This window comes from Chrysochloris asiatica, unplaced genomic scaffold, assembly GCF_000296735.1.
Source record: "Chrysochloris asiatica unplaced genomic scaffold, ChrAsi1.0 scaffold00186, whole genome shotgun sequence".
In the NCBI taxonomy this organism is placed as follows: domain Eukaryota; kingdom Metazoa; phylum Chordata; class Mammalia; order Afrosoricida; family Chrysochloridae; genus Chrysochloris; species Chrysochloris asiatica.
Window position 1 is genome coordinate 5,454,178 of NW_006408704.1, and position 25,694 is coordinate 5,479,871.

Below are 25,694 nucleotides of genomic sequence, written 5' to 3' on the forward strand. Positions count from 1 at the left end.
TGTAGGGAGAAGGGGAATAACTGTATATACATAGCAATGCATTGTTATGTTTGTTGTTACCTGTCACCGAGTTGGCTACAGCTCATGTTGTCTTTATGTACAACAGAACAAAACTTTGCCCCATCCTGCACCATCCTCAAAATCCTTGTATACTAGAGTCGAATGCTGTGGCCACCATGCATTTTGAATGCCTTCCAGCACTATATCAGACAAGATTCTACTGTAGTTTATAGGGTTTTCATGGATTTGTTTTTGTAAGTAGATCACCAGGCCTTTCTTCCTAGTGTCTTTAGTCTGTAAGCACCACTAAAATCCGTCCACTATGGGTGACACTGTTGGTATTTAGCATACTGGTGGCATAGCTTCCAGGGTCTCAGAAATATGTAAGACAAGCTGACAGGCAGATGGTAGATGAGTATGTTAGCATACAGGAAATGCTTACAGACACAGTTGATGTCATCCTTGGCTTCCAACCCATTCTGACTGAATACACAATCTTCCAAGATGGCCACATTTTGGTCCCTTACTTTTTAATGGGGACAGTCTAGCCATGTCCAGTCATTAGTCAGTCAGCTGTGATGCCTTGTCAGCTTACAGGGTGGTTCTCAGTTCTTACCCCTCTGCTACCATTCTCTTTGGCAACCGTACCCTGAGGGTCTCCACAGCCTCCATATTAGAAGGACATGCAGTGAGATGGCAGACTTCAGAACAGTCAGCGCCAAACTAGAATCCTCAGTCCTGCACTATACAGCTGTGCACCCCTGAGCAAGTCACCCACCCTCTCTGGGCTCATTTCCCCATCTCTGAGTTAAAGACTGGTGCATTCATTTCTTAGGCATATCATCACAAAGTACCACAAACTGGATGGCTTCTAAGAAGAGGAATGTATTCTTTTGCAGGGCTGGATGCCGGAAGTGCATATTTAGTGTGTTGGCAGGGCCGCGGTCCCTCCAAAGGCCCTAGGGGAAGATCCTTTCTTGTCTCTCCCTGGTTTCTGGTGGCCCCCAGCTATCTTTGGCACTCCTTGGCTTGCAGACACATCACACCATGGTTACGTGGTCCTCTTCCCTCTGTGTGTCTCTGTGTATGTCGTCTCGTTTGTGAGGACCCACCTAACTCTAGCATTACCTTGCACCAACTTTACTTATAACATCTTCAAAGACCCGCTCTCCAAACAAGGTCACATTCCCAGGTGCCAGGTGTTAGGACTGGAACATACCTTTTGAGGGACACAAGTCCATCTATAACCATTGAGACCAAACTCTCCTGGGGTAGTGGTTTGGAGTCAGTGACAGATCCCCTTCCTTCCCCTAACATTCCTGGATTCACCATCCCACCCCATTTCTCTAGTCTTGGTTCCTCAGGGAACTGGCCTCCCAGAGTGTAAACACACACATACACACACACAAAAATGAAGTGTTAATTTTAGGACATCAGCACAGTGCCTCACACTCAATGAGAGCTGTTTAAATAACTGTTGACTGAAAGAGCTAAAGAAATGAATGACTATTGGTGAACTGTCAGGTTGTACATAACTGAGAAGGAGCGTTGAGGGGTAGTGACTGCTCCCTGGGAGTTCAGTTCACCTTGAGCCCAGCCCTGGGTTCAGGCATCCTGGCCCCAGATGGGACATCTCTGGATAGAGATGGGCATTCAAAGGGATCACAAAAGTTGGTTTTGTCCCCACTCCCTGACAGACTCAGGAAATGACAGCTCCCAAACCAGGACCCTCAAGTGAGTCCAAAGGATATTTCCAGAGCCACAGAGAGCTGAAAACACCAGTTCAAAATCACGAGGGGAATTGATTTTCATTCAACAAACCTGAACTCATCAGTTCAATCAATATTTATTGAGGCTCTGTGCCCAGTGCTGGAGATACACCAGCAAGTTAGACTCAGTCCCCTGAGCCCAGGGAGTCCCCACTCTGATGAATGGTGAAAGGTTTAAGTGCAACTCATTTGTCTTGTGAGGAGGGGACAATGGAGGGGAAATCAAGGAAGACTGTAAGGAGCAGGGGTTGCTGCAGCTGCGTTTTGAAGGCGTAACTGGGGTTCTCTAGGCAGAGAAGTAGAGAGACAAGGCATTCCTGGCTGAGGGAACAGGCATGCAAAGACACAGGCGTGGATATCCAAGGGTTTGCTTTGAGGACAATGGACAGTGGTTGATGGAAGGGGTCTGGAACAGTCACCCAGACCTCACGGGAATTTGAGTTTTATGCCGATGGTATGGAAAACCAGAGAAAAACTCAGAATATCCTCACAGAAGGAGAAGACGTACACAGAAACACACAGAGGGAAGAGGACCATGTGACCATGGGGTCAGAGGTTAGAGTGATGTGTCTACAAAACAAGGCATGCCAAAAATGGTTGGGAACCACCAGAAGCCAGGGAAAGACGAGAAGGGACCTTTCCCTAAAGCCTGGGTGGTGAACCTTTTTTCTGCCAAAATTTATAAAGTCATTCATGGGCCATGCAAAATTAGCAACTTAAAAAATTAGTCTGCTATTTTTGATCAAATATTTAATTAACTCACCCCTAATGTGATGGCAGTGTGGTGCTGTAAGATTAGCACTGGACTGCAAACCACAGGGTCAGTGGTTCAAGGCCACCAGCTGCATCTCAGAAACCCTGTGTAGGGCCACTATGGGTGGGAATAGACAGCACTTAACAACAACATCATATGGCTCGCAGGCCAGACATACCCCACCCCTAGAACCTTCAGCCTAAGGCTGCAGGGGGATGGGTTGGGGAGGAGCAGATGGCAGGAGGGGAAGGCCAAGGGTAGGAGGTAGTCTTAAAGGGTGTGTATGTACGTGTATGCATTAACAACTTGGAAGTAACTGGAGGGGTAGCATGGATGAGTGTGAGTTTACATACCTGAAAAAGGCAGCCTCCTCCAGACAGTCCTCCCTCCAGAAGTAGCTCCTGGTTTCCAAGAAGGGAACGTATAAGCTCTCAGATTGGTCTCTACAGACTCCCTTACATAGTTGTGAGCTCCAGTCCCTGCATCGTGACAACCTACACTTCCCAGGTGGGAGACTGGGCTAAGCCCTTGGGGGTGAGGTTTTCTGACCTGCATGACTGGGAAGACTTGACCAAGTCCCATGTGATTTCCTTGTACCCAGGCTCCCACCCTCCTCCTTTAGGGTCTCTGGGCTCGGGCTAGCTCTCATGCAGCCTTGGCTTCAAGTTCCAAATCCCCACTGACTCTGTGATCTTGGGCACTATATCTACTTATATCTCAGCTCCCTATTCTGTAAAACGAGGTAAAAATCTTGGAGGGGTTTGTAAGGATCCCGTAAGTCTCTGGCAGATGCCTGGTACAACCTAGGATACCCACACAGATGGTGACTGGAGTCAGCTTCAAGTCAGGCCTGCACCTTCTTACTGAAGGGCAGGCATTGGGAGGCCTGAGTTCAAGTCTCAGTAGGGTTGGTTAATCCTATCAGGTCCTAAAGACCAGCCCTGCCTAGCCCCATGGGTCTGAGAACCCAGCCCCAACATTTCCCCAGAGATCTTCTGGAGAATCTCACACTGTGCTCCTTCTGGTAACAAAAGTTGCCGGTCTCCTTTAGTGTACCCCATTTTGCAGATGAGAAGACTGAAATTCAGGAAAGCCAAGTCATTTGCCTGAGGCCCAATAGAGGATAAACGCAGGACTCAGGATTTGGATCCAAGTTTGTCTGACCACAAAGCCTGTCTGAGATTTGGTTGGCTGAAGGAGTTTCCGACATCAGCGGAAGAGGATGTGAAGGTGCCTGAAGAGGAGATTTAGAACAAGTCTGGCCACGTAGTCCCTGTACTTGAACTCCAACAATCTATGGCCCTAGGAAGACCTGAGTCATGTGCCTCAAACGTGACTGAGGTCTTCCTAGGCAGAACAGAGGGAAAGGAATAGGGCTTCAGTGGGATGGATATGGGTTTGAACCTCAACTTGCCCTCACTGGCTCCGTGCCACCTAAACAAGTCACTTAAGAAAATTGAGCCTCAATTTTCTCTTCTGTAAAATGGAAAGAAGCACAGCCATCTCCGAGGTGCTGTGTAGTGCTCAGGCAAGGGAAGGTGCCTTTGGAAAAAGCTTCTCATCCCCCAAGGACCCAGTCCAGCAACCCTTTGTGGTAGCAGCTGATGTAAGATCTGTCTCAGCAACCCAGATTAGACCTCGGAAGATCCTGGGCCAGGCAAGGCAAGGACAGGTGTCGCCTCATCTCTGCTTTCCTCTAGGAGGGAGGCAATAAACTGCCCACATCTCCCAGTGAGATCACAACTGGACACAGCTGGCTTCTGGCTGCATCTCACTCAGCCTCCCTCAGACCTGTCTGACCATCTCCTCTGACTCTCTTATGCAAATTACTTTCATCTGAATAGACCAAACTCCTTATCACCATTCCTAGACAAACTGCCCCTCTCCACACCCCTCCCCACCCCAGCTCCAGGACTTGTCCCCAAGGTAGAAAATGTGATCTTGCCAACTAAACACCATTGAGAATCAGACTGCCCTGGCCTAGCCCTCACCCCTGCGCTATTTCTTGTACCTTCTCTCATCCCCTGTCCACCATAAGCCATATTATGCCGAAGGCAAAAGTTATCAGTAATTCTGGCTAGCCTTTTGCCTCTTGTCTCCCTCTTCCCCATGGGTGACCCTGACCTGTCGCTCACAAGCCTTCCTGGAGTTGCAACACTAGGTGCCATTGTTTGTCTAATTTCACAACACCTCTGCATGTCCAGTACCTCTTGGCCCCAACATATCCTGGAAGGACAGGCCAAATGACCCAGGTGTGTCTGCTGCAGACAGAACAGGCACAGGGCAGGGGACAGATGTCCATGATCAGATTCTGCCTTCAGAGATGACCTTACCATCTTTTTCTTGAAGCTTCAGTTTGCTCAGTTATAACTGGGAGAATTGGATAAGAGTGCTCAAGTGTTCTTCTAGTTCTGATATTTCATGTCTCAAAATCACACGGCAGAAGATTCATCCAGACCTTTACTAAGACACCTACCATGTGCTGGGAACTGGGATGCTGGGAACTTGTCTGATATGGTAGCAGCCAGCTATAGAGCATCATAATACAGTATGGTCAGAGCTAGGACTAACTTAACTGTTAGTCAGGAAGAGTTGTCCAGGGAATGGTCATTTGAGTTGGACTTCAAAGGATGAATAGGAGTTTGTGGGTCAAGAATCAGGATATATGAAAAAGGAAAAACTTTCAAGCAATACTGTTCAACATTTGGGCCGTCTCAGGAGATAGGGAGTATCACTGGGGTATGGCTACAGAGGCTGAAGACCTGGAGTGCCAAGAAGATGGGGGATGGGGGCTGGCCAAGTGCTATTTTCTAGACTCTAGAGACCAAAATCCATAAGCTCCTGAGAGTTTGCCCATGGATTCTGTTGGTGAAGGCTCAACCTGCCCCAAACAGGACAGATCTAAGAGGAGTCCATGGGCAGGCAAGACTCAGGGTTTCAAATGGACAAGGCACTATGGTGGGAGACTGGTTGCAGGCATGTTGGTGGCTCTGGACTTGGAGACCTTAGACTATAGTCACACGTTTGGCTTAACTCTTGTCATGTCCTTGTCCTTTTCCTAACCACCACACTCCTCTGAGCCATGTGCAACTTCCTCATTCATAACTTGGGTGGCTCACAGCAGCCATCCAGGGGTAGTGGTGAGGTTAAAGTGATTTACTGGTTTGTGGGTGGCCTTTGTCAACTATAAAGCATGCTGGACACCAAAGGGATTATTATTGTTGAAATGGTCGTTCTAACTGGCCCCTTTGGTGTAGTTTGTTTTCTAATCTGGGAAAGTGGTTTGCCCCAATGGATGTTGTAGCAATAATGGTGGGATTTCTGGCTCAGGCACGGGAGCTGGGACCAGATGTGAGCTGCTATGGGCCTTTCCCTTCTTCCCATCTCTAGCCTGAACTTGGCCCCTTTTGTGGGCGGTGCCTCCAGATTCTGGGGAAGGGGCTGCTCCTGACCAGACCCTGGTCAGTATGTGGGGGCTGATTGGGCCGAGGCTGACTTAGAAGCCTGCCTGGAGGGGTGGCCAACAGAATCCCCCTCCCATGTACACCCCCAAGAAGACACTGCTATGGGAAGCCCGTGTCCCGAGTTGCAGACATGGGGATGAGACCCTTTTTGAGGAGTGTCCTGGGCTGCTCCTTCTGAACCCCAGCAGGGTGCTTGCCTGCCTGCCCCCTGAGTCACTTCTCTGTCCCTAGAACCTTGAGTGATCACCAGCTCTCAGCATCTTTAGTGTCTCAGCATCCTCTCTGTGTTGAGGCCACTCTGCCTGGCCTAGGGGGGAGCAGAATGGGCCCCTTTCATGGGACTAGGGGATGAAGAGCAAGGGAGTATTTGAGTGGTCCCCAGGAAGGGGCCAGCTGCAAGCGCTCCCTGCTTTCTCCCTTCCGCGGCCCCTCTGCGTGGCCGGGTTCTGATTTTGGTGCAGTGCAGACTTTCAGCTTAACGAGACAAATTGATATTCTGTGCCAGCCCAGGGATGGAGCGGCAGCTCAGGATGCTCAGCGGGCAGGGGGCGGGGACTGGGCAAGGAGGCAGCTGAGGTGTAGAGCTACCTTCTGGGGTAACCCCCAGCCCACATGCATGTACCCCTCCACTGACAGGTGCTCCTGTGACTTAGTCCTGTGGTTCCTTCTGCCTTCAGTCCCCTCCTCTTAAGCAGGGTAGCCCTCCTGGAAGGTACAAGGCTGTGGAGATGCCTTTTCTGCGCACCCCACCCTCACAGTGACCTCCTCACCTTGCTCCTAGAGCTGACAGCCCATCAATCTGGATTTAAAGGGGCAGCAGGTTTACCAGAGATACAGCAGAAAGAAGCAGGCAGCTGGCTGTGGGGGACTTTCGTTCACATAGGCTCCTCATTGAGGGTTCCTGGGATCTTCTGGATATGGTCAGCTCCCAACTCATCCCAGATGTACATGACATGTACTAATGCCTCAGGAAAGGTTCTTGTAGGGTCTTCTGCCTGGCTTACAGCCTCCTAAAGAGGTGAAGGTGTGCCCAGGCTGGTGGCCAGGTTGAAGGGGCCTCGTTTGAGTGGACACTCAGGCAGGATGTGCTTTGCAACTAAAGAGGCATTTGGTGTGTGTTTATTCTATCCTCCCCATGTAACCTTTGCCCCCAGGTCTTGGGGTGTCCTCACCAAAAAGGGGGAGCCAGAGCCCCTGCCCTGACAAATGAATGCCCCGGAAAGTCAGGAAAGACTTGGGGCCACTTGCGCAAAACCCTCCCCTCTCCTTTCTCCTCTTCCATTCCCCACTCCCAAATCTCTCAGGACCCTAGGCACAGCCCCAACCCTAGCCTCTCCTTGCCCTTCACATATTCCCTCCTACTTATGGGGAGCGGGCAGATTCCTGGGACTCTGCCAGCTTCGGTTCCTCATGATCCCACGGGAGGAATTAAAACCGCAAACAACACCGTGGTGGTTCGGTCCACACACACACCCGCCCCCCACTCTCCTCCCCCAGCGCCCCACCAGAACAAGCTCTCCCTTGGTCCCTCCCTGCGTCCTCCCGCCCCCTCCCCCTAGCCTCCGGCAACGGCAGGGGCGGCCTCTGCCTCCCCCGAGATTGCATTTTGCCAGCGAGATGCTCTCCTAGAAGCCGGCGCCGGCGCCTCCACCCCCCCACCCCAGCCGCCCGCCCCCCACCTGCTCGGGCAGGATGGTACAGTCTGCAGAGGGACCGGGCTCGCTGGCTGGGCTCAGCCGCGGCACCAGCTGCCGCACCGTGATACGGGCTGCCCGCCTGGAAGCCGTGCTGGATTGGGGTGATTTGCGTAGCCAAGTAAGTACCGGCATCCCCCAGCATGAGAAAATAAACAATAAAAAGCACCCCACTCTACTCTCCCCCTTCCTCCCGCACCCATTTTATTTGGTTGCATTTCATTTGATTCCTCCCCCCCCCAACTGATGGTGGCGGTGTGTGTGTGGGGGGGGGGGACAGCGGGGCTTGTTTATCTGGCAGCCGCTGTGGCTGTATTGGGAGCCGCTGCTGAGAGAGACACTCTGTGAGGGTCTGGAGAGGGGTAGCTGGGATGATGGGGACATGGGCAGGGGGAGCCTCAGACGTGCGGATGCCTGAAATCTGAGTAGATACCCACAGCCTCCCAAAGGATGTTACGCAAGGGCCAGCAAGCCGGTGGAAGGGACAAGGTTCTCTTCTCTTTCAGCCGCGTCCCAGAGAGACTCAAAGGATCAGAGGGTGTCCCTGTCCGCCCTGGCCATGGTCCCCGGAAAGAGTCAGGGTGAGGCCCCCCCATGGAGGGTCCCCTTGGGGTGGGCTGCTGTGTGCCGGGACCCATTGGGTCAGTTTGTCCAGGGTATATGATGGCAGAGGCATGTCCCCGTGCCCCCACACTGTCCAGTAGGGGGACAGGAGTGGTGTGGCCAGGCCACTTTGCAGCAGTCCTGCTGGATGGTAGAGTTGGCACTTTCCGTCCAGAAACCTAGTTCCTTTGCCAGGGCCTCTGGGGGAGTGCTCGGGCACCTGGGACTCCTCCCTGCCCCCTCAAGAGTGGAGAGTAGGGACCCTGCAGGGAGTCTCTGGACTGCCCAGGGAGGGCTGCTTTGGGGTAACCACCACCTTCCAGCCAAGGGGTCACCCAAAGAGTGTGAGATATCATGCTGCCGTCCGCTCACCCGGGTTGTGGGGAGGGGTCTCAGCGCCTGACCTGCCCCACTTAGCCAGGAACCCTGGGGGTGGGGGTCTCAGGCACTCCAGGATGCCCAGCTTGACCTTCAGAAGGGTAAATGAGCTGCGCGCCTGGCCAGCAGAGGGTCTTGTGTGACGCCACAAACTGCACGGAAGGGGCTCCCTTCTCGCCTGCAATGCTCTCGAGTCTCTGGGAGGAGGCGATTTGACGTTTGGGGCATTTCCAGGATCGGCAGGCACCATCCAGAGAAATTCTCCTTTGACGTGTGCAGTGGGAGGGGGCTTGGAGCACCGGCCATGGCTGCTGTCACTTAACTTTGTTTGTTCAGGGATCCATGGTGGGGAAGGGGCTGCTGCTCCTGGAGAACCTGGGAGGCTTCAGGAAAGATGCCCATGACCCATATTTTTCAACCTTCTTTGTACCGCCACTCGTGTTCTCATCAAGACATACCTGTGTCCAGAGATTTGCACAGATGTAACACACACACACACAGCAGGCACCCTGTGTCCACAGAAACACCCAGCACATGTAAACACGGCTCACATCTCCTACTGTCATATGCTCACATGCAGATGCATTATGCATGGAAATGCAGTGCATACACACACACCTGTGCATGCCCACACTTGCTTGCAGCACCACACAGGAACGCAGCAAACTGCACCCAGGCTGCACCCTGCATCAGCCCCAGAAGTGCTGTGTGGCTCTGGGAGTTTGGCCCTGTAGGGAGGTGGCCATTACACATATGTAGTGCCTGAATGCTTGCTGCATGTGTCAGTGTGTCGGCAGGTACACATGCTGGGCTGTATCCACAGGTGAATGTAGGCTGCACAGGTAAGAGACCACAGTGAGCAACCAGATGCAGCACCTAGCAGGTACTGCCTGTATGCATTCAGGCATCCTAGATGTAGGTGAAGGGGGCTCTGTGGAAGCTGGGAGAGGCTCGCCCCCTCAGGGGACATCCCAGGAGGACAGAGGGGACACCACAGCCCCTCTCTCACAGACTTGAGAGATGGGCCAGCTTGCATTTCCAGGGAGCTGTGATTGGGCTCAGCAAGCCCATTTTGGGTTATTGGCGTTCTGCAGGGAAGTCTGGCCAGAGTTAGAAAGGAGATAGAGGAGGGGCTGTCCTGCCACTGCCCACGGCCCAGACAGCCAGGAGCCTGATTGACCCGGCCACCCCCATTCTCTTACACCAGGAAATCAGCCTGCTGCATGTGCTCTGGGACACATGGGGCTCAGGATGCTTCCAGCAGCCCCCCAGACCCTTTCCAGACATAGCAGCCGCCTGTGGCTTTCAGTGTGTGCAGAACCTGAAGTGCAGGGCCCTGCTCTCCCGTCTGTCCCCTCCCTTTGTCCTCACTAGCCACAAGGATGGGGAAGAGAACCTGGGCAACTAAGAATAACCCCACTAGCATTCACTGAGCTGCACACATTGCCCCAATGAGGCCTCCCATTGCCCTGTCAGCTGAGGCATCTGCAGCCAGAGACATAAAGTCAATTACCCAAGGTCACACGGCTGGAAGGTGTCAGAGGTGTGATAGAAACCTGGCCACTGAACCCCAGCCTGCCCTCTTAGGCCCTCTCCTACACTCCTGAGAGAACCCAGTTCCAGTGTGGGGTGCCAACATCTTGAGAGCTAACAGGCCAAGAATTTAGGATTTAGGGGAAACACCTCTCCAAAGAGCCTGTGGGTGAAGGCAGAGGTCTGCCACACTTTATTCACATGGTAGAATCAAGGACACTTATAAAGCCAAATGTACATTCTGAGATTGCCTGGCCTGGGCCCATTTACAAGAGGAAAACTGAGGCCCAGACAGGAGAAGGGACTTGACCAAGGTTACACTGTGTTTCCAGAGAGCTGGGATTCCTGCCAAGTTGTCTCAAGTTCCAGACAAAAAACAGCAGGGGGGGGGGGGGTTGCTGTCTAGGCCCCTGGCTTCTCCCAAGAACCTGATTCCAAGTCAAAAGGATGAGGGTGCCTGGCCCAACCTCTCCTGATCAGCTGTGTGACCTTGGACAAGTCAGTTCACCTCTCACTGAGCCTGTTTCCTCATCTGGGGCCATGTCTGCTCCTGCCTTGTCTGATCTTACAGCTGTCAGAGCCTTGGGCACTATAGAGAGCTGAGCACAGAGCTGTAATTGACTTCAGAACTGGAGCTAGAACAGGTGAGTGAGCACTTTGCTACTCGGATTGGCAAGCTTTGTGATCAAGAGAGGGAAGAGTTCTCAAGCATTGTTGTTGTTCGATGCCAGCAAGTTGGCTTTGACTCATAGAGACCCCATGCACAACAGACTGAAACACTGCCCAGTCCTGCATTATCCTCACAAACAATTGTTATATTTGAGCCCATTGCTGCTGCCCACTGTGCCAATCGATCTCAATGAGCAACTTCCTTTTTGTTGATCTTTTACCAAGCATGATGTCCTTCTCCAGGGACTGGTCCCTCCTGAAAACATGTCTAAAGTATGTGAGACCAAGTCTCGCCATGCTCGCTTCTAAGGAGTATTCTGACTGCACTTCCTCCAAACAAATCTGTTCCTTCTTCCAGTCTGTGGTATATCGATATTCTTAACCAGCACCGTCATTCAGATGCATCCATTCTTCTTTGATCTTCCTTGTTCATTGTCTAGTCTCCCTATGAATATGAGACAATTGGAAATATTGTGACCTAGGTCAGGCACACTTTAGCCCTCCAAGTCTTCCGTCTTTACTCTTGAACACTGTAAAGCATTGTTGCTATTATTGTGAAGTGCCATTGAGTTGGTTCCGACTCATACAGACCCCGTACAGGATTGTGAGTATGTTGCAGGATAGGACAGTATTTCATTCTGCTGCGCAGCACCTAAGAACAACAATAGGGTTTCGAAAGAGCAGCTGGTGGGTTTGAACAGCAGACCTTGTGGTTAGCAGTCCAATGCTAGTCCTACAGCACCTTAAAGCATGAATGCACCCAAAAATCACCTGGTGGGGACAGGTGTGTGACCCACCTGATGCCTCCAAAGTTTCCATGAGCTACACTATCAGAGAGACCTGGGGTCCATCCCTTTAGCTCCATAACCCAGGAATCAAGGGGACTAGGAGTGGACTTTCGAGAGCTCACAAGCTTTCGGAATGAGGGTGACCTTTCTGTAAACCTCAATCTTTTCTTTAGAATAGTGGTCCCAAGCAGGCTTTGGGGAAGATTTAAAAGAACACAGCTAGCAGATAGCAGGTGTAAGGTCAAGGTTGGGAGTCAAGCAACACTACCCAGGATGCAGGTGCTAGTGACATGGTGCACACACGTTGTGGAACTCGGGAACAGGCTCCCCCTCCCAGACCCCACCTGGAACCAGGGGCCGATAACACAGTAAGTAACATAAGCACAGGCTTACTTGTGTTTACCTACTAATCTGTAGTGAACATTTAAACATGTTTGCATTGAAACCCTTGTGAAACTGTTCACTACAGATTCACTTCAAGGATGGAGCCTCCCATCTGTGAAATGGGTAATAATAGTACCCACTTTTCAGGCTCTTGTGAGGGACAAATTGGGGAAAGAAAGTAAGTCAATTTTCCTCTTCCAGCTTTGGTGTACTGATCTGTAAAATGGGAGTATGCTCTCTGACTTCATAGAACTTCATAGAACAGGGTATGACTGTATCTACAAAAGTGACTGAAAACCTACTGTGTGCCGGGCTCTGCACTCAGAGATACCTGCAACGTAAGGAGCATTGTACACCATCCAGGGCCAGAGAGTTCCAGAAACATGGCCAGGCCTGAGGGAGAGCCAGAGCTGGGGTTTCCGAGCCTGCTGAGGTCCCCGAAGGTTCTGGATCAGCTCAGCCACTGGTGGGTGACCTTGAGTAAGTGGACTAACCTCGTCTCATGATCTCCCCCTAGTAAGGGGCCATAATCCTGCCAGCTCATGCCTTCAGTGAGGTTGAGGGTACCAGAGGTTGCGAGTCTGAGTTATTGACAAGAGCAGGAACAGGCTCTGTATTAGGGCTGCCAGAACTCATTACCACAAATTGGGAGGCTAAAAACAACAGAAATGTATTCTCGTGCAGTTTAGGAGGCAAAGTTTCTCTGTAGGCTCTGAGGGAGAAATGTCCCTTGCTTCTCTCTTAGCTTCTGGCAGTCCCTGGCAGTTCTTGGCAATCCTTGGCTTGTAGACACATCCCTCTGGTTTCTGCCTCCCTCTTCACATCGCCTTACTCTGTGTGTGTCTCCATCTCCTCTGGTCTTCTTATAAAGACACCAATCACTGAAAGTGGAGCTCACCATAAACCCAAATTGATTTCTTCTTGAGATCTAAACAATGTATATCTGCAAAGACTCTATTTCCAAATAAGATCATGCTCTTGAGAGTTCAGGCAGATGTGAATTTTGAGGGGACACTATTCTACCCACAACGTCTGCTCATATGTTTTGTGTGTTTACTCGGTGCCAGTCCTACTGGTAAGACTTTATACATTATCTCATGTTCATACATTTTACAGAATGAAGAAACCAAGGTCCAGGGAGGTTAAGAAATTGCCTGAGTAACACAACAATTAAAGGCAAAACTGAACTTTGAACCCAGGAATGCAGGTCTCTGATACTCTTTCTCCTTTCCACTTATTTTATTTTATTTTATTTTTGCGTTGAAAAGGACCCTAGAGACTCCCACTCCATGCTTGGGGAAGTAAGTCTAAAACAGGAACACCCAAGTGAGCGATAGGACTGGGATGGAGCTCCAGGCTTCCTACTAACCCTCTGTGCATGATGATGCTGTTTGGAGGGTAGATTTGGCTCCCTGTTGAGAAGGTAGAGGCAGCAAACGGGAGAGAGGCCAGGAGGGCTTGGGAGTTGTACAAAGACTCCTTAGGGCCCATGGCTAGGAACCCATGGGCAGGAACTCCTGGGTCTCAGAGAAGAGAGCTGGAGACAGCCAAGGGAAGTTGTGGCTCTCCTGTCATGGTCTTGCCTAGCCTCTCCAGGCCCCAGGAGATGGGCAGGTAACCAAAGGTTGAGAGCCTTCCATTCTTTCTTGTCTCTCTGTCATTTGATCTCTGTGAACTACAGTGTTCTTGTTCAAATAATGGGTAATTGTCAAGTATCAGAATGCTAATCATAACAGTCATTGTTGTTATTAAGTGCCACAGAGTCAGTTCTGACTCATAGTGACTCTGTACAGGGTTTCTGAGGAGCAGCTGGTGGGTTTGAACAGCCAACCTTGTGATTTGCACTAAAACGTATCCTCAAGCATGTTTCAAATCATTTTACCATGTAGTATGTAGGATACATGGTAAAATGATAAGAATAATCATTCTTTTTTGAACTGCAAGGTCAGCTATTCAAGCTCCGCAGTCACGGAGACCCTATACAGGGTAGCTATGGTTTGGAACCAACTCAACAGCACTTAACAACATTATCTGTTGTGGAGTTCTGGTGTAGTGCTGTAGGATTAGCACTGGACTAGTAACTGCAAGGTTGGCAGTTCAAACCCACCAACTGCTTCTCAGAAACCCTATATAGTTGCTGTAAGTTGTAACCAACTCAAATAGCACTTAACAACATCAACGGCGTTATCTGTTGTATGAGGATTTGGTGACAGAATGCAAAGGAAGGGCTTGCCTCAGCCTGGCCAAAGAAAGTGCTCAAAAAAAGATGGGTGCTAACGCATCCTCCTCTCACCGTGTCAGTGTTTAAATCCTGATGTCCATGTTTACTGCTGTGTGGTCTTGGGCCAGTGGCTTTGCCTCTCTGGCTTATAAAATGGAGTTGAAGAAAACTGCTACACGAGATTGTATGTGATGTGGAACAGTGAATGGGAGACCATCTCAAGTGGCGTGCTAGTTGCTCCAAGTGGTAGAAATACTTTAAGCTTCCCTTCTTTTTCTAGGAAGAGATCCCAGAGGAGGTTCTTAAAGATGGCAAAAAGCGTATTGTGGTCCATTTTATTTTTTGTACAGACCCCAGGAAGTTTTGCTGCAGTGGATCATGGGGCTAGGAGAATCTGTGGGAGAGGCCATGAATGGGTGACCACCTTTGGGGTCTCTGCAGGACTCCTGTGCCCCATCTGAAGGCAGTGTTCAACAAAGTGGGGCTTTTCCCTCACTGGCTGGAGCTGGGGCTGGGTCACATCTGGTCCCCAAAGGCCACTTTTGGGGAGTGCAGGAAGTTTTTGGTCTGGATGAACTCGTTCCAGCCTGGTTTCTGCTAGTACCTGCTCTCTGGGTGAGCCTTGTCTTAGGGTGGCAAGGGAGCTGAACTGTCACAGTTCCCTGCTGGGCCTGTGAAGAGCCCTTTTGGGGGCTCCGCTAGCTTGTCTGAGGCCTCCACACTGAGTGAGGGGCAATGGAGCTGACTGACGTAAAATTTCAATCTGTGAGCCCATGGTCAGTGCTCTTGCCCCATGTGGGTCTGACTTGGTCGAGCTGTATCGTACAGTGATTAGAACAAGGCTCTGGGCCCAGCCTGTCTGAGGCCAACTTACAGGTGTGAGTACTTATCAGTTGTGGGGTCCCAAACCAGTAAACTAATCTCCATGCCTCGGCTTTCTTAGTTATAGAATGTAGTTGTTGTTAAGTGCTATGGAGTTGGTTCCAAATCATAGCTGCGGAGCAGCTGGTGGATTTGAACCACTGACCTTGTGGTTCAAAGCGACATTGCAATCAAGTGCTTATCCTCTAGTGCCACACCAGGACTCCAGCTATAGAATAGAGGTGATAATAATAATGCTACCTTGTAGAGCTATTTTGTGAGTAAAGCTGAACTAAGCTCTCAGATGCAGGTTTTGATATCTCTAAGACAGGGACGAGGGGGAGGGGGGCATGCTGTCATGGAACCAGACACGCCTCTTCCTTTTCTTAAGGGAAAAAAAAAGTTGTCATGTCATGGGGTTGGCTCTGACTTACGACAACTCCATGTGTATGTCCGAGTAGGACGGTGCTCCATTGGGTTTTCAGTGGCTGATTTTTTGAAAGTAGATCACCAGATCTCTTTTACAAGGCACCAACCTGTCAATTCGCAGGCAAGTGCGTTAACTTTTGGCATCAGCCTGGGACTCTTTTCCTTTCTTAATGAAACATACAACAGTAATGTACCTTACAATCGATGTAACTTACATTCAGTGAAATAGGAAAATTAGGCCTATAACGAGCTTAGAATAGGGCCAGGCTGGTAGTGTAGTGGTTACAAGTCGGGCTGCTAATCTCACGGTCAGCAGTTCGAAACTACCAGCCATTCCATGGGAGAAAGAGGAGGCTTTCTTCTCCCATCCCATAAATATTTACAGCCTCGGAAACCCCCTACAGGGACGCTGTGAGTCGGAACTGACTCCACGACACACCACCACCACCACCACTGACTGGAACACCAGCCAGGGCTCTCCACCTGCCTCTCCAGCCTGTCACTGTCCCTTCAGGTGGCCTTTATTTCCTCTTCTGAAGTAATGGGCATGAGAATATTCACCCCCAAAGCTGTTATGAAGCGTCAGCAAACCTAAGTGTCTGGCACATGCCTAGCAACTGGCCTGTATGCAGTAGGCGCTTAACCTGTGGCAGCTCAAAATTAATAGAGAAGCTGTAGGCTCAAGATGCTGGAATTCATGTTCCCACTCCACTCCATCTTGCTTGATAACCTGCCCAAGAGCAAAAGTCTTAACTTCTCACCGCCTTCCATAGCCCCCATCTGTAAAGTGGACCTAAAATAAGGATGTCATTCACAACATGGTTGTGACGATTAAGTAAAATTGAAGTGCTTAGGACTCTGCTTGGCAGAAGAGTAGATAAGTATGGTTTGATGAACTTTTAATGAGTCTTTTCTTGCTCAGTATATGGTAGCTGTGGTAGCGTAATGGTTACAAATAAGGCTGCGAACCGCAAGGTCAGCAGTTAGAAACTACCAACTGTTCTGTGGGAAAAAGATGAGGCTTTCTGCTCCTGTAAAGATTTACAGCCTCGGAAACCCTATACAGGGTCGCTATGAGTTGGAACTGACTCCACGGCACATAACCAACCAACCAACAATATGGTAGCTGAAATAAACCCTGAACTCAGTAAAAGAGCAGCAACAGAGCCTGTACCATTTTATCAGTGGGCTAATCAAGACTCTTGTGGGCTTGCCCAAGGTCACACATAGAGCTCTTGACAAAAGCAATATCCAGACACTGGCCTGACCCAGGATTTGGTGGTTCTTCTGGAAAAGGGAGTTCCCGCCAGGAGAGGATCAAGCTGCCGTCCGCTGCAGGCTCTGCAAAGTAATAAGGCTCTCCTTAGATGAGGGTTTCTCCTCCCTTTACATCTCTGTCTGCTCACCATCATACCTGCCCTGCCCACTCTGCCCAAGGTCAGCGGAGCCAGCCAGCACTCTCCTGGCTGTTCAGTAGCTGCTGCAGCAAAGCTCCCTCCTGGAAGAAGCACAGCTCTGGCTGCACACCTGGTCCAGCCCCCAGGCAGGGTCACAAAATGCACTGGGGCTGGAAGTGGACCCCAGAAAACCCAGGTGCATCCTGGCTTTGGTACACAGCCCAAGTGACCTTGGACTGGCCACCACCTTTCTCTGAGCATCAGTTTCCTATCTTCAAAATGAAGACTTAAGACACCAGATGGGCCCCCTACAACTTCTGATTTCTAAGATCCACAATTGCCCTAATTCCTGATCTTCAAGGTCATGAGGGAAGGGCAAGGGCTGGCAGAGAGGAGTATGCATGCAGGGGTGGAGCACACACTCCTGGGAGGAAGAAGGTGAGAGAGCAGGGCATGCAGGAAAAGAGCTGTAGCCTTAGCCTGACCCTACATAGGCTCTGGAGTTTGCGTTGCATCACAGAGTTGCCCTTCCTAGAGACAAGAGAGCTGGCCTTGAGTACCCGTATCCATCACCCATCTCCAGAGAAGGGGCAGCTGTGAGCTCATAACATCCTAGCAGCTGGCAATGGATGAGGGCTGTAGGCTGGTAAAAGAGCCCCAGGGCAGATACCAGCTGTGTCCAGGGATATGTGGGATTTAACATCTGTAGGGCACTTGCTTCTTCCCAGCAATGATCGGAAGGTAAAGTAAAAGCGCTTTAAACACAAAACTAAATTTGCTGCCTTCCAGTCAATTCCAGCTCTAGTGTTACAGACCTGCTCCATAGGGTTTTCTTGGGTGTCATCTCTACAGAAGCAGATTGTCAGGCTGTTCTTCAGTTGCACTCCTGGGTAGATTTGAACCACTGACCTTTAGAATAGTAGTCAAACTGCAAACTGATTGTGCCAACCAGGGACCTGAGAAGAGCTCTTTGGGCCACTTCTAGATTTATCGACTGGCATGACTCACTTCAAATTACAATGAGACTCTTCTCTCCATTCAACCCCCAGCCAATTTCTGACTTCTGAGCTGGTAGCATCTTGAAGAGGGGATAAAAATACAAATTAATAAAACTAATATTGGCTGAGTACTTGGTAGATGCCAGGCTAATCGCTGAACCCAGAGTCAGCTCCAAAAATGACTCTCACTGAGGCTGGGAGGATGGGATCTGAGGAATAACACAGATGCCCAGCTCCAGGGCCAGTTCAGGAGCTAACATTTGGACCAAGACTTGACCTCATTGATCGCCTTCCATGTGACTGTGAGCAAGTCTTTGGATCTCACAGAGCCTTAGTTTCTTTGTCTCTAAAATGGATCAAGAGATCAGAGGACTATACGAAAGCAAGGTCAGGGCTTTGGTTGCTCCAAGACTCAAGTGGTGGTAATGAAATTAAGTCTGACTGAGTTTTCAGCCAGTGTGTTTCTGGAGATTTCTCTGCCCTCTCAGGCGGCCTCAGGGGACAGCAATTCTCCACCCTGTGGAGATGTCAGCTACCCTCCCCCAGGCCTGCCAGAACTTCTCTTGTGAGTCTCTCTGGACTGCACAGAGTCCACTAGAATTATTAACTAGAGATGAATGTAAATGCTGGTGGTCTCACTACAGCCACCAAGGAGACCTGTCGTAACCACACCAGCACCAGTACCAGTTGTCATCAAGTCACCTCAACTCCTAGTGAGCCCCTGTGTGTCACATGTGTACAACAGTGCGCCATAGGGTTTCCATTGGGGGTTTTTTCAGAAATAGATCACCAGGTCTTTCTTCCAAGGCACCTCTGGATGGGCTTGACCCTCTAACCTTTTGGTTAACAGATGATTTGGTAACCGTTTGCACCAGTCAGGGACTCCATAATAACAATAAAACCCATGACTGGTTGAGCACTTTCGACGCAAGGTCCTCTACCTGCACTACTCCTCACAACCTGACAGGTGAGGAGATGCAGTCCCAGATGGGAAGTGACGTATCCAAGCTTTTGCAGCTAGTAAGGTGTAGAGCTAAGAAGCAGCCCAGGAAGTCTGGGTGCCAAACCCCATCTCCCTGCCATCCTGTTGTGTGTGTGTGTTGGGCTAGAGGGGAAACTAAGGTCCAGAGAGGGTTTGGTCCAAGGTTGCAGAGTGAGTGTAGCAGCCCCGATAGCTCAGGACTCTGTCCACTGTCCACTGGATCAGCTGCTATCCCCCAACACCCCAATACACCTGCTAAAAAAAAAGGCAGATCTCAAGGCAGTAATGGGTGAGTCATATCTGGCCCGATTACCCTAATACAACTGCCACGGGGGAAAGTTCATGGTGTCTTTGAGGCTCAGACCCTGGGAATCGGCCACATTCATGATGTATTCATCCTTATTCCCTGAAGAATACCCATGTCACTCTGCCACACTGGGTCCACGTTTGGAGGGCAGGAGGCTTACATTTATTAAACAGACACTAGCTCTGGTAGCGTAGTGGTTACGAATCGGGCTGCAAACGAATCAGCAGTTCAAAACCACCAGCTGTTCTGCGGGAGAAAGATGAGGCTTTCTGCTCCTGTAAAGATTTACAACCTCAGAAACCCTGTACAGGGTTGCTATGAGTCAGAACCGACTCCATGGCACATGACAACAACAGCAACAACATTGGGGCATCTGTGGTTCAAAGCTCAGCTTTGCTGCTGACCAGCTGTGTTTCCCGGATGAGTTGCTGTCTGTTTCTGCATCTCAGTTTTCTCTGCAGTCGGGAGTGTGGATCAGGAAGCAGCCACTGCTGTTACTTCCTCCATCCCATGAATAAGGTAATCATTTTATTGGCAGTGGGTTTGGTTTGATTTTGGTAATCTCATTTTATAAGATCCCTAGAGGTGCACTGAGTTAAAGGTTGGGCTGCTAACCACAGTGACAGTGATTCAAACCCACCCAGGAAAAAAAGATGAGGCTATATGCTGCTGTAAAGATTTATAGTCTCAGAAACTCTACGGAGCAACTCTACTCTCCTCTGTTGTTAAGTACTGTTAGATCAGTTCCAACTCAAAGCAACGTAGGGTTTCCAAGGAGCAGCTAGTGGGTTTGAACTGCTGACCTTATGATTTGCAGTCCAGTGCTTATCCTATAGCGCCACACCAGGAGTCTGCTAGAGTTTCTGTAAGTCAAAAGCAACGCAATGGCAGACAATGAGGTTTTTATTTAGTGCTGTCGAATTGGTTCTAACTCATAGTGACCTTGTATAGGGTTTCCAGGGAGCAGCTGTTGGGTTTGAACCACAATTTTGCAGTTAGTAGTCCATTGTTTATTGAACAGATACAGATATCTCACTCACAAATGTCAAGTCACACAGCAGGTTAGCAATAGAACTGCGAATGTATACTGGTCACTTAATAGACTTTGAGGGCTTGTGGTGTTCCATGGGGCCTCAGAGAGAAACCAAAAGCACTGTCCAGAGGGGATTTTCTCCAACAGGGGAACAGAATCCCAGAATTCAGAACGCTGGCATCTTAGATGGGGAAGTCAGCACCAGGCAGGGGGTTAAGAGCAGAACCTAGATCCCGGGTGCCTAGGCTTGATTCCCAGCTTCCAATATTCCATAGCTGTGTGGTCTGGAGCAAATGACTTAAACTCACCTGTGGTATGAGCTGAACAATTGTGCCAACTTCATAGGTTCTTGTCAGATTAAATATGCTCCTACTTATAAAGTTCCTACAGCAGCACCTGGTACATAGGTAGCTCTATTATTAATTATAGAACCAGAATGACCTACCCTTCGCCATGTCTTTCTGAGCCTTTCCCCAGCCTCTGTTGTGGCCCATCCTTCTCAGAATGTCCATTTGGCCTGTCTCTCTGGTCAGATCCTCAGTGTTCCCGGTTGCCTAGTGGGTCAAGTCCAGTCTGTTTGGCCTGCATTTGGTCCATTGTGATTTCGCCCTGCCTGACTTTCCAGCATCTTCCCTGCGTTCACCTTCACAGCACAGTTCCCTCTCCATTCAGTTTTTCATTTGGTCAGTTCATCAGTCATTCAGTATGAATTGGAGTACAGTTCTATGTTCACTGAGCCGTCCCCCCACCTCTGAGTCTTTGTCCAGGCTGTGCCCATCCATTCAAAACCTCTTTCTACAGGGAGTCTCCTGTCCTCTCCCTTTCATGTAAGCTCCCAAGTAGCAGACCCCAGACTCTGGGATCGTCTGCCCCATCCCATGCTTTTGTACATTTTCATTTTTTTCCCCCCGAGATTTCATTAGAATACTGTTTGTTGGATAAACAGATGTTGAGTCAATGAAGAGATGCCCTTCCTCACGGTCTCCCCCTTTCCTCTCTTATCCCCTCCAAGCACTGTTGGCTACAAGTGGTCAAAGAAAGGGATCTTCTTACAATATAAATCAGGTTGTAGGATGCCCATCACACATGGGGTAAAGCCCAGATTCCTTTCTATGGTCTATCAGCCCTTTATCCCACATCTCTCCCCTTACTCTGCTCTAGCTCACCAGCTTCCTTTCTGTTTCTCAAACTCAACAGCCTCTTCCCAGCCACAGGGCCTTTGCACGTACTGTTTTCCCACTGAAAATGGTTTTCCTCCTCTTTACATGACAGGTTCCCTCCTATTAAGCTAGATAGCATTTTGTCAGTAAGATCAACCGTGATCTATTCAAATTGGCTTCTCTCCACTCCTTCCCCTGGTATTCCTTATTGTTGCACCTTTTTTATAATAACATCGATCACAGTTGAAATTATTTTCTGTGTAAATTCCCTTGTTTGTTGTCTGTCTCCCACCTAGACAGTCAGCTCCTTGAGGGGAGGAAGCCTGTCTGTCTCATTAACTGTCATCGTCAAAGGGCTAGGCAGGGGTAGGCGCTCAGCATATATCTATGGAAAGGATGAATGAATGAACAAATGGATCATCTAGATCTGGATGGGGTGCTGGTGAGGCAAAAATGGACCCAGAACCGCTGTGGTGGTGGCAGGAGTGGAAGAGGAGGGGCACCATCCTACAAAATGTCCTTTGAAAGCCATTCTGGGTGGCAGCCTGGGACAAGTTCAAGTTCTGTCTTGTCTGCTTTATACAGCTCTGAGGGGAAGGCCGTGTCCTCTGCCACATCGTGCTTGACCCGGAATCTGCTAAATAAACAAGGGAGCAGTGATTAGTTATACCCCAGGGTGAAAACAGAGAAAGAGGGAAGGAACGGAGTGGGAGCTGAGGCCATGAATGGCACAGATTTGATTCATCTCTGGGAGTTTACGTTCTAGCTGGGGGGAGAGGGACAAACCAAGATAAAGGCATCTGTGAATAATCTAACACACACACAAGTTGCCATTAAGTCAATTCTGACTCATGGCAACCCCATGCATTGTCAGAGTAAAATCATGGCTGAGTTTTCAGAAGTAGACCATCATGCTCGCCTTCTGAGGCCCCTCTGATTGAGTCCTAACCTGCAGCTTTTCAGTTAGTAGTTTACTGCACCACCCAGGACATCGAATCTGATGCCCAAACAGAAAAGCAAGCCATTGCCATTGCAATCTGTCTCATGACAACCCCATGTGCTACCAAGCACACCTGCTCCATAGGTTTTCTTGACAGTGATCGCTGTAGACGCAGCTCTCCAGACCTTTCATCTGTGGTACCACCAACCTTTAACGTGTTGTAAAGTGCCATCGAGTCAGATCTGACTCATAGCAAACCTGTATAGGGTTTCCAAGACTGTAATCTTTGCACGTTCAAATTGGACTGCAAACCGCAAGGTCAGCAGTTCGAAACTATCAGCTTTTCCACCGGAGAAAGGTGAGGCTTTCTGCTCCCGTAAAGATTTACAGCCTCAGAAACCCTGTGCAGGGTCGCTATGAGTCGCAACCGACTCCTCGTCACATAACCACTACCACCAATCTTTGCAGGAGCAGAAAGCTTCCTCTTTCTCCTCTTTAGCAAGCCACAAATGGTGTGAGGTAGAGCAAAGTCAGGGAAGGTGCTGGCTTCTGGGGGAAGGGGGTGGGGCAGGTTCAGGGAAAATGCCTTCTCAGAAGAAGAGTGCTTAGCCGTCCTGTTCTTTGGTAAATTGTGTTTTGTTGATTGTTTGGGCTCCACCAAGTATTTTAGAGCTTGAAGAGCCCTTAATGATGGGTTTGGGGGCCAGGCCTCAATAAAGGAACATATCTGCTGATTAGGCCAACACAGGTCCAGCTCTGGCACTCTGCCTGCACCCCACACACACAATCCCCTTCCCTCTCCCCAGCAGATTACCCAGAGCTACCAGTGACTGTGCCCCCAACCTATGAAGACAAGGACAGCCAGAAAAGAAAACAGACAGCGACAGCTTAGAAAATCCCCATTTTCCTTTTTTAAACAGTGGCCGTTTGAATTACAAAAAGAACACATGCTTGTTGAAACACGTGGACTGATACAGAAGGGTCCATAGCCCAGCTAATGATGTTCTTCTCCCCTCAGCCCACAGTTACCTGATGTAACCATTGTTAATACTCACATTTATTGATTCTGGAGTACAGGTTCTCCCTACATTTGACTCTGTCTGAAATTGACTCTGTCTCATCATTAACACAACACATCCTAGTTGTACCGGAAGCATTTTTTTCTTTGCTGTTTTTAGCTGCTGTTGAGTTGCCCCCAATTTATGGCGACCCCATGCACCAGAGGATCGGACCCTTGTGATCCATAGAGCTTCCACTGGACTATTTGGACACAGGTTGCCAGAACTTTCTTTCTAGTCTCAAAGCACTACTGAAATCAGCGTGCAAGCCTCCACTGGCAGGTGGGTGGTGGCTGTGTATGAACTGTACTGGCCAGGAACCCGGGTCTCCCACGTGGAGACAATTCCACTACTGAATTTGGGGTGCAGCCTGCAATTCAACTTTGATTGAGTGGAATTTGGTAAATTGTTCTTTCTTTCTCATGTTTATTTCTTCATTGGCTGACAGGTGTGTTAGGAGAGGTTCTGTTTTCTTGTTTTAATGGGACCACTCTGTGCATGCCCCGTGGCTTTGTTTATTCACTTCTCAGTGCACAGAGGCCACCCCAGTGCTTGGCAGTCTTGGAAGGAGTAGCAGTAGAGTCTGTTGCAGATGACAAGGACTCCAGAGCTGCCAGCTCTGCCATTTACCCTCTGCACCCAAGAATGGCACCAACAAGCCAAAGTGTGTGCAGTGTGTAGCATAGGCCTGTCCCTCCTTTCCCTGCGATGCCGATGAGTGATAGGGCAGGATCCATCGCTGCACCTTCCCCAACCAAGTAGCCCCCAGACGCAGAAGAGAAGCAGGCAGCCTGAACTCCAATAAAGAGCTTGGATACAAAATTCCTCTAAAATTTTTTTTTTAAATAACTAAAAGCCACACACAAATTGGGGCAGGAGATAAAACCAGAAAACAGGCTCAAAGGTCAGAAGAGAACACAGAATTGCAGAAAACACAGTCTTGCAAAGAAACTGCTCACCCCTAAAGCAAATGATACATATTTTTAAATATCAACAGAAGCCAGTTGTGGCTTCTTAATAAGCAGAGGTCATAACGAGGCCAAGGTGATTTACCAGGGACAGGGCAGGGGCCGGCACCTCCAACTAGGTGCCTTCCCAATGGAAATCCTGAGCTCTCTCCCTGCACCAGCTTCTCAATAAGGATGCTGTTAGGTAACATGGGCAGACCGAGTCCTTAAGTGGTGCAAACAGTTTAACAATCAACTACTAGCCAGAGCCCCTTGGAAGACAAGCCTGGCCATCAGCTTCCAAAAGGTCACAACTTTGAAACACTATGGAAGGAGTCTCTTCTGCACACATGTCAGAATCAACCTGATGGCAACCAACAACGAGAACAGAGCACTTTCAGGTGCTGTTTTGGGTGTTTCGAGGCACCTACATAAACCTTTCCTAGGCACGGAAACCAAAGCCCATCAACACAAAGTGACCTGCCCAAGGGCACCCAGCTAGCAGTCTAACTCAGAGCCCCTGGCTTGCCCACACTGATAAGGACCTCAGAGTTCTACAGTGCTCAGTCTAGTGGGGGCCAGAGTGATAACACAGTTGGGGAAGCCAAGGAGTGCACTAGGCCACTAACCCAAAGGTTGTAGGTTTGAGACCACCCAGTGGCATCTCAGAAGAAAAAATTTTAAATTAGCCATTGAAAACCCTGGAGCACAGTTCTATCCTAAGTCAGAGTCAGTTCTCAGGCAGCTGCTTTAGGGGGGTGGGGGACTTGGGGGCCCAATGCCATGGTGTCAGGGGACAAGTGTGACAGGATTCCCTGGCACTGCTGAGTCTAAAGGATAGATAAGAGCTAGCCAGTTGAAAAGAAGGTGGCAAGTGGGAAGGGAGCTCCCGCCAAAGGTGCGGTGCAAGTTCACGCCCATCCACACAGCTTCTCCAGAGCAGAAGGTACCAGTGAAGAAGTCTTTGCTGTCAAGGCAGCGGGACCCAATCCAAGGGCTCTGGGCTGAGAAGCGTGTGGCCAGACTTACCTTTTAGAAAGATCCCCAGGCCCTAAATGAGGAGGATGTGTTCCAGGGGGGGAAGGCTGGAGGCATGGTCAGGTGCAAGGCATGATGGCCAGGGCAGAATGAAGGACAAGAGCTTTGGGGCTGAGAGGAGACAGGTATGGGGGGCCAAGGTGAGTCCCAGCAGTGTGTGAGGTCCATTGAGAAAGGGGTGAGATTGGTGCTGGTGGAGCAGGTTGGGGAATAACCACTGAATCTGCTCCTGAGGAACCACCCAGGATCTGCCCTGAAGAGGGTATTGCCAACAGACAAGTTTGGGA

General features: G+C 49.7%; 1 protein-coding gene across 1 annotated transcript in view; it reads left to right on the forward strand.

Annotated features, from left to right (window-relative positions):
- The first annotated feature begins 7,707 nt into the window (after positions 1 to 7,707).
- The window catches only part of ATP2B2 (ATPase, Ca++ transporting, plasma membrane 2), a 211,881-nt gene continuing 193,894 nt past the window's right edge, over positions 7,708 to 25,694 (forward strand). The window contains exon 1 of the mRNA XM_006872186.1: positions 7,708 to 7,802. The gene's annotated coding sequence lies outside the window, so the exon portion shown is untranslated. The remainder of the gene's footprint in view (positions 7,803 to 25,694) is intronic.